Here is a 7141-nt window from a genome sequence, read left to right on the forward strand (position 1 = left end):
TAATATATACACCAGTGCATCTCAGACAATTAGAATATCATGAAAAAAGTTCAATATTTTCAATCAGTTATTTAGAAAGTGAAAATGTAATATATGCTTGACTCATTGCATGTAAACTGTTAAAATGTAAAGGCATTTTTTATTTTAATTTGATAATAAAAAAAAAGCTTCTCAATGTATGAGAATATTTCATTTCGAGTTTGTACACAGCTTCAATCATGGAGAAGACTGCTGACTTGACAGTTGTCCAGAAGACGATCATCAACACCTTCCACAAGGAGGGTAAGCCACAAAAGGTCATTGATGAAAAGGCTGGCTGAAAAAGGTGCACAAGCGATGACCACAGCCATGAGAGGATTGTCAAGAAAATTCAATTCAAGAACTTGAGAGAGCTTCACAAAGAGTGGGCTAAGGCTGGTGTCAGTCCATCAAGAGTCACCATGCATAGATGTCTTCAGGAAAGGCAGCCGTTTACCAGGAGGTTTCAAGTCAAGTTTATTTGTATAGCTTTTTTAACAACAAATATTGTTGCAATGCAGCTTTACAGAAAATTGAAGACTAAACATGAGCTAATTTTATCCCTAATTTATTCCTGATAAGCAAGCTTGTGGAGATGGTGGCAAGGAAAAACTCCCTCAGATGACATGAGGAACCTTGAGAGGAACTAGACTCAAAAGGGAACCCTTCCTCATTTGGGTGATAAGATATAGCATGATTTCAAATAACTTGCTTCTAGAACTGTGTCCTAGTCACAAAGTATAGCTGTGTAACCAGGAAATTCATTATAGTTTTAGCATAAAGTCTGTTTTGCTGAAGTTATCAACTGTTCATTGATGGAAACTTGAGTGCAAAACAGTTCATGCCAATTGTAGTCCTAAAGTCATCATGTCAATTGTAGTCCTCAGCCCTAATAGCAAAACTGTAAGTGTCCAGAGCCATCTTCCAAGGGAGACTTCCAACTGTCCATTTGAGACCATCTTCCACAGGAGTAATGTGATGAGACTCCAGCCAGACATAATGCATCAGGATGGATCAGGCAGGTCCAAGAAGCAGAAGAGGCTATCATCACTGGTGTCTCAGGACCTATATGGAACTCGAAAGAGAGACAGACTGAGGAAATAGATGGGGAAAGAGAGTGAGAGAGCAAGAGAGAGATAATTTGAATTTTAAATACAACTTCAATTAGCTATAAGTTCACAAGTGATACAAAAAGAGCAATATCGCTTAACAATCATACAAATTATCAGAAAAAAAGACCAAATAAATAACTGGAGGGACTAATTAATCCATGTACTCTCCATAAACCAGTTTGCCATTCCTAACTTAGCACAAGCCTTCCCTGTAATACCATATTGCCTTCATTTCCAGAGGTCTCAAAAGTAGCCGGTTGGAGGCAGCAAATCGCCTATTTTTCACTGAGTCACAATAAAAAAGTGTTTACATATCTGTACAAAACTGAGCAGCGCATGATGTGAAACTAAGTTTTATTCAACTAAATAATGGCCAAATACTAACACCTCCGTAGAAAATAGATGCAGCCATTATGCTGCCATGTGCTGTAACTAAGATGTAATCTGATTGGCTGACAAGGTGTTGACAGTGTTTCATGTACCGTGATTGAGCCGCGCTACCACGCTAGAAATGGTGACTAAGAAGCACGTTAGATGCCTGGTTTTCAAAAGGCCTCGATCCACAGGTAAGTCTGTAATTTTAGCCATCACTATGATTACCGAGTGAAATACGTCTGTGTATGGGTCCATGTATAAATGCTGGTCAGCTAAATATTAAATTATAAATATCGATCGCTATCCCATACGGCCTGTTTTGGGTCAAACCCATCCCACTGTAAACCCTGATAAGTTGAGTTTACTCAAACAGTGTTTGGAAACTGGTTGCCTTGAAATTTATAGTACATTAAACTTCAGATGTCTCGTAAATGTAAATTGCTTTACCATGCAGCATGAACTAACCATTTTTAAGTTTTTTGTACTTAAAAGCCTGATACTTTACTCAGTGTTGGGAAACTGGTTGCCTTGAAATTTATAGTACATTAAACTGAAATATGTTTATTTGATTGAACTTAATATTTAAACTTTCCTAGAATTCATCTTTGGTGATTATACTTTACAAGAATTCGATTTACCTGTTAAAGCAATAAAACAAATGACAGTGTATAAAGTTTTTCCATTGCATTTGTATTTAATTAACAAGAAGTGCACAATAAACATTGAAACATGAAACATGTTTTTTCTTTAACCAGATATGTGCTAACATTAATACGTAGCCCCTTAACATTCCCCGTACTGCCAGCGGGATGCTTTAATAGTCGCTGAAAACACTTAACTACTATAGCACTACACCACTACGATATTACACAGAGTTTTAGTAATCATTACAAGTTCGTCATTGCCATTCTAGTAACAGCACATTTATTACAGGGGCAGAAGCTTAAGGGGTTTAAGGAACAGGCCACCTTTTTTTAATTTTCACATATTTGCAGTATTTCCAAATATTACACATGAATGTGCATATCATTTTCTTCTCAGTGTGTTCAGTACTCACATTCGGCACTGAGAAGTTATTAGCATACTTTAGCATAATCACTAAAGTAAATGGTAACTGGATGCTAAAGTTACCATTTACTTCCAGTGATTATGCTAAGCTATGCTAATAACTTCTAAGTGCTGAAGACACTGAGTAGAAAATGATATGCACATTCATGTGTAATATTTGGAAATACTGCAAATATGTGAAAATCAAAAAAGGGTGGCCTGTTCCTTTAACATTGGACTCTAAATACAGTAAAACATACCCTAATGGGGAAGCTTGAATGCCCAAGTGATTCTACTCTAAATTTTCAAAGCAAAAGAAAGAAGTACACAGGGTATACTGAAATACAGGGCGCCAGTTACACCCAAGTCCCACAAAATTAGAACATCAAAGCACATTAAAACATTAAACTTTACACTGGCAATGATTATTCATGGGCACTCATTATATATGTCGGTACTAGATCAGATGTGCTCGATCGGATGTACGAGGTCATGTTTACAGATGATAATTTCTAAATGCACGAAAAGGAAAGGGGTGTTCGTCTAGGGCACCAAATTGACTATAGCCGGCCCTGTACAGGACAAAAGATTGGACTCACCTTCTAATTCAGTGCATTTCCTTTATTTTCCTAACCTTTCACAGTACATTGTAGATTTTCATTGAAAGTATCAAAAACTATGATATGTGTGGACATACTGTATTTCACAAAAAGTGAAATAACTAAGTAATTCTTACTTAAGATTCCTCAAAGTATCCACCTTTTGTTTTGTTTATGGCACTGCAAACCCTTGGTATTTTGCAATGAGAAAAATAAGGTACCCAGCTTTGAAGTGAAAACCATTTCAGGTGACTACCTGAAATGGTTTTCACTTCAAAGCTGGGTTACTTACTTAGGGTTACTTACTACTTCAAGGTTACGTTTCAGGATTACTTAGTGAAAGTTCATTAATGGGGTTGGGACTACCAGTTGTGTTGTGTAGAGGTCAGGTTGATACACAGACAAATGCCCTATTAGACAACTGTTAGAATTATTTTTTCAGTACACAATTCTGTATGCGTTCATTCACAGTTTTAATGGCTTCAGTGAGAATCTACAATGTAAATGGCCATGACAGAGAACACATTGAATGAGAGAACACATTGAATGAAAAGGTTCATAACTTTTGAGTTCATAAGAAATTCCACAAAGTAATCCTGAAAAGTAACCCTGAAGTAGTCAGTATCCCTAAAAGGCTCATCTTTGAAGTGAAAACCATTGCAGGTGACTACCTTACTTTGCTCATTGAAAAACACCAAGGGTTTGCAGTGGTATAAACAAAGCAAAGGGTGGCTACTTTGAGGATTCTAAAATAAGAACCATTTACAGTTATTTCACACCGTTTTGTGAAGTACAGTATGTTCACATATGCTCATCATATTTTTGATGCTTGCAACGAGAATCTACAATGTACTGTGAATGGTTAGGAAAATAAAGGAAACACACTGAATTAGAAGGTGTGTACACGTATCCTGTAGGAAACTAAAATCTTACCACCACCACCCCCCCCCCAAAAAAAAAAACAACAAGGAGGCAATTTCCCCTACATTGCAAGCTGATTTTTCAATGTTTGAACTTTTGCGGGCAGCTTTTCTTTACCAATGTTGAGGAGGACATGTTGGATGAAGGCAAACGTGTTTTTCATGTACCTGGGATAATCCAGATGCGGGGCATAGATGAGACCAAAGAGGAGATAAAATGCTTGAGGCAGATTTTCAAGGTCATTCATAACCACAGTCCCTTCCAAAATGATGCCCACTGCCGAGGATAGTGGAGGTTGTGGCTGAAGATGGTGAGGAACGTCAAATCTGCTATCCAGGGACACAATTCCCACTGACGTTTCAGCTACTTCGTCAGTGGCATCCTAGGAAATAGAAAATGTATTCATAGACTTGTTTTAGTCAATTATTTACTTCGTTATACTTCATCACTGCAAATTCAAAAGAGGAAAAGAGTTGCACCGAAACCACCACAGACCCAAGTCCCAATCCCTTTTGCACAACACCCTAACTTACAATGGATATGCCTATACTGAAGCATGGCAGTAGCAGCATTATGATTTTCTTCAGCTGGAACTGGGGACTTGTGGAGGAAATTATGAACAGTCAGCACTAGTCGGCACTAGACATTTGGCTTTCTGTTAGAAAGCTTAAAAGACAAGTGCACTATTTTGAACATTACGCCCCTTTTCTGAGTTGTCCGCAATGTTTTAGAGTCCCCCTCACGGTTACTTTGATGTTTGCTGCTGTTATTTGGCTAATTTGGATTTTGTCTCAAACGGCTTTAGAACAGTGGTCTACGGGCATGTTCATATCTGTTCTTAAAACCACACTAAACATTTGTTTTCAAGAATGTGCAACTCACCAAGTGCTTTGGCGTGTTCACTGGTATTCCATAACAATTTTTATAGGGAAACATAGCTTCTGTAGCATTTTGTGAGAATTTTTTTTTCTTTCATTCACAAAATGCCATATAAAACATGTCAGAAGACTTATTTCACTTTCACACAAATGTTCAGGGTGGTTTTAAGAACATATATGGACATGCCCACAACACACCCAAATTGTCTAGGAATGCATCTGCTAAGCCTACAGCTTCAGTTCAAAATTCAATTTTGGTGCTGCAACCAAGTCTTAGTTGAAGGGTGTGCATTTGTATGCAACCATGGTTATTTAAGTTATTTATTATATATTTTTCTGCTTTAAAGGTTTAAAGTTTGTTTTTCAATTGCACTGTACAGGTTCTAGATTGTATTAAATGTGCAAGAGTTAATTTGCAATAAATTCATGAAGTAGAATTACTTACGAAGCTGGTCTTAAAAAACGCCCCAGGATCATCGCCCAGGATGACTGGCAGTCCACGTAGAACCAGGGACCTACTCTCAGTTGGTGCAGTTGTCTGGAAGATGGTAGACAAATAGTAAAAATAAATAAATAAATGATCACCAGTTACCCTGAATGACCATGGCAAGGTCGAAGAAAGAACACTGAAAATGCATAGCGATCAAGCAAAAGTGTATAATAATACAAGCAGACACTCAACTAGCGCACAAAGCCATAGATTATGGCTATTTTGCAAAAGCACTCACACATACACACTGCCCACCCCCAAAATAAAGGAACATCAAGTCTAAGTCAATCATCCTTCAGTGAAATCAGCCTGTCCAATTAGAAAGCAACACTAATTGTGAGTTTCTTTTACCTGCAAATTCAACATGCAATAGGTAGAGATTAGAGACAATATCCTGTACACCAACAAAAATAGTTATTTTGCAGGTTGTATCCACAGATCATTTCTCTTTTTTCATCCTTTCTGGCTAATGTTTTCATCATATCTGCATTGTCACTGTCCCACCCCTAGAGGTATCATGAGGTGGTGTCCATCAGCCACTGAAGTCGCTCAGGCAGTCCTGCTTCTTCCAAGATGGCATATCTATGCCAGCTGTAGCAAGGTTTTCAGTGTCTCTTGGCATGGAGAAGATACCAGGGGACAAACAGTACACCAGGAGATGCGGAAGGGTGTCATAGGAGGGTTCTAACCCAGCAGTGGGATTGCCATCTACTTCTCTGAGCCAGGAGGCACAGGAGGAGCACTGTCAGAGCCCTACAAAATGAGCTTTCCAGGCCATTGACGTGCACGTTTCTGCTCAAATGTTCAGGAATAGACTCAGTTTTGGGCTGTAAGCACAGATCACACCAATGTACGTCAGGCCATCATACCCTCTTCATGGAGTCTGCTCCTGACCATTTGAGCAGAAACAAGGACACCAGTTGCCTGCAAAGCTCATTTTATAACTGCCTCCATGTCTCTTGGTGCACTGACGTGTCACCTGGTATCTCCTCAATGCTCTGGACCCTGCTCTGGGACACTGCAAACCTTCTTACCACAGCTCACATTGATGTACCATCTTGGATGAGCAGCACTACTTGAGCACTTCAGTGGGTGCTCAGACACCACCTCATGTTCTGGGTAGAACACAAATGTAATGCAAATGTGAGCAAAACATTAAGACAGAAAGAATGAAAAAGAGAAATGGCCCGTGGATTTCACTACTACCAGTTTCAGTCATTTTTGTCCCGAACACAAGCTTTTGCAAGTCAACGTCTGAATCAGCGTGAAGGTGAGACCCCTACTACAAACAGAGTGTAAGATGAAACGAAGTGAGGTGTGCGTAAAGTGTGAGTGAGGAGAAATATTTTACTTAATTACCTCTCAGTTGTACCTGTTAAATTTGCACAACAGTAGGTATAAAAAAAGCTGTAAAATAAACATAAAATGTAGCCATACCACGTGTTCTTACTGTCTCTAAACGTTATCTGCTTACTGCCATCTTAGCTAACACAAACTGGAAGCACTAATTAAACACCAGGTTTCGCCCTACCGTCACATCTAAGGGGGTGTGTCCAAATAATCTGGAAATAATTACAGGTAAGTATGATTCAGGTAAGTATAAACATTTAACCTTAGCTAAACAATTTCTTCATAACTTAAGATGCATCAAAATAACAAATATAGCAGTATATTTTAAAAACTGAAACTAAACCTACAACG

General features: G+C 38.5%; 1 long non-coding RNA gene across 1 annotated transcript; it reads right to left on the reverse strand.

The window, feature by feature from the left end:
- Positions 1-204: 204 nt before the first annotated feature.
- Positions 205-5879, reverse strand: LOC132893779 (uncharacterized). The gene is made up of 3 exons (XR_009655588.1): positions 5396-5879; positions 4240-4454; positions 205-1110 (listed from the first exon to the last, which is right to left on the reverse strand). It is a non-coding gene; the product is annotated as an uncharacterized LOC132893779 (long non-coding RNA).
- Positions 5880-7141: the final 1262 nt, after the last annotated feature.

The sequence above is a fragment of the Neoarius graeffei genome, chromosome 11 (assembly GCF_027579695.1).
Source record: "Neoarius graeffei isolate fNeoGra1 chromosome 11, fNeoGra1.pri, whole genome shotgun sequence".
NCBI lineage: Eukaryota > Metazoa > Chordata > Actinopteri > Siluriformes > Ariidae > Neoarius > Neoarius graeffei.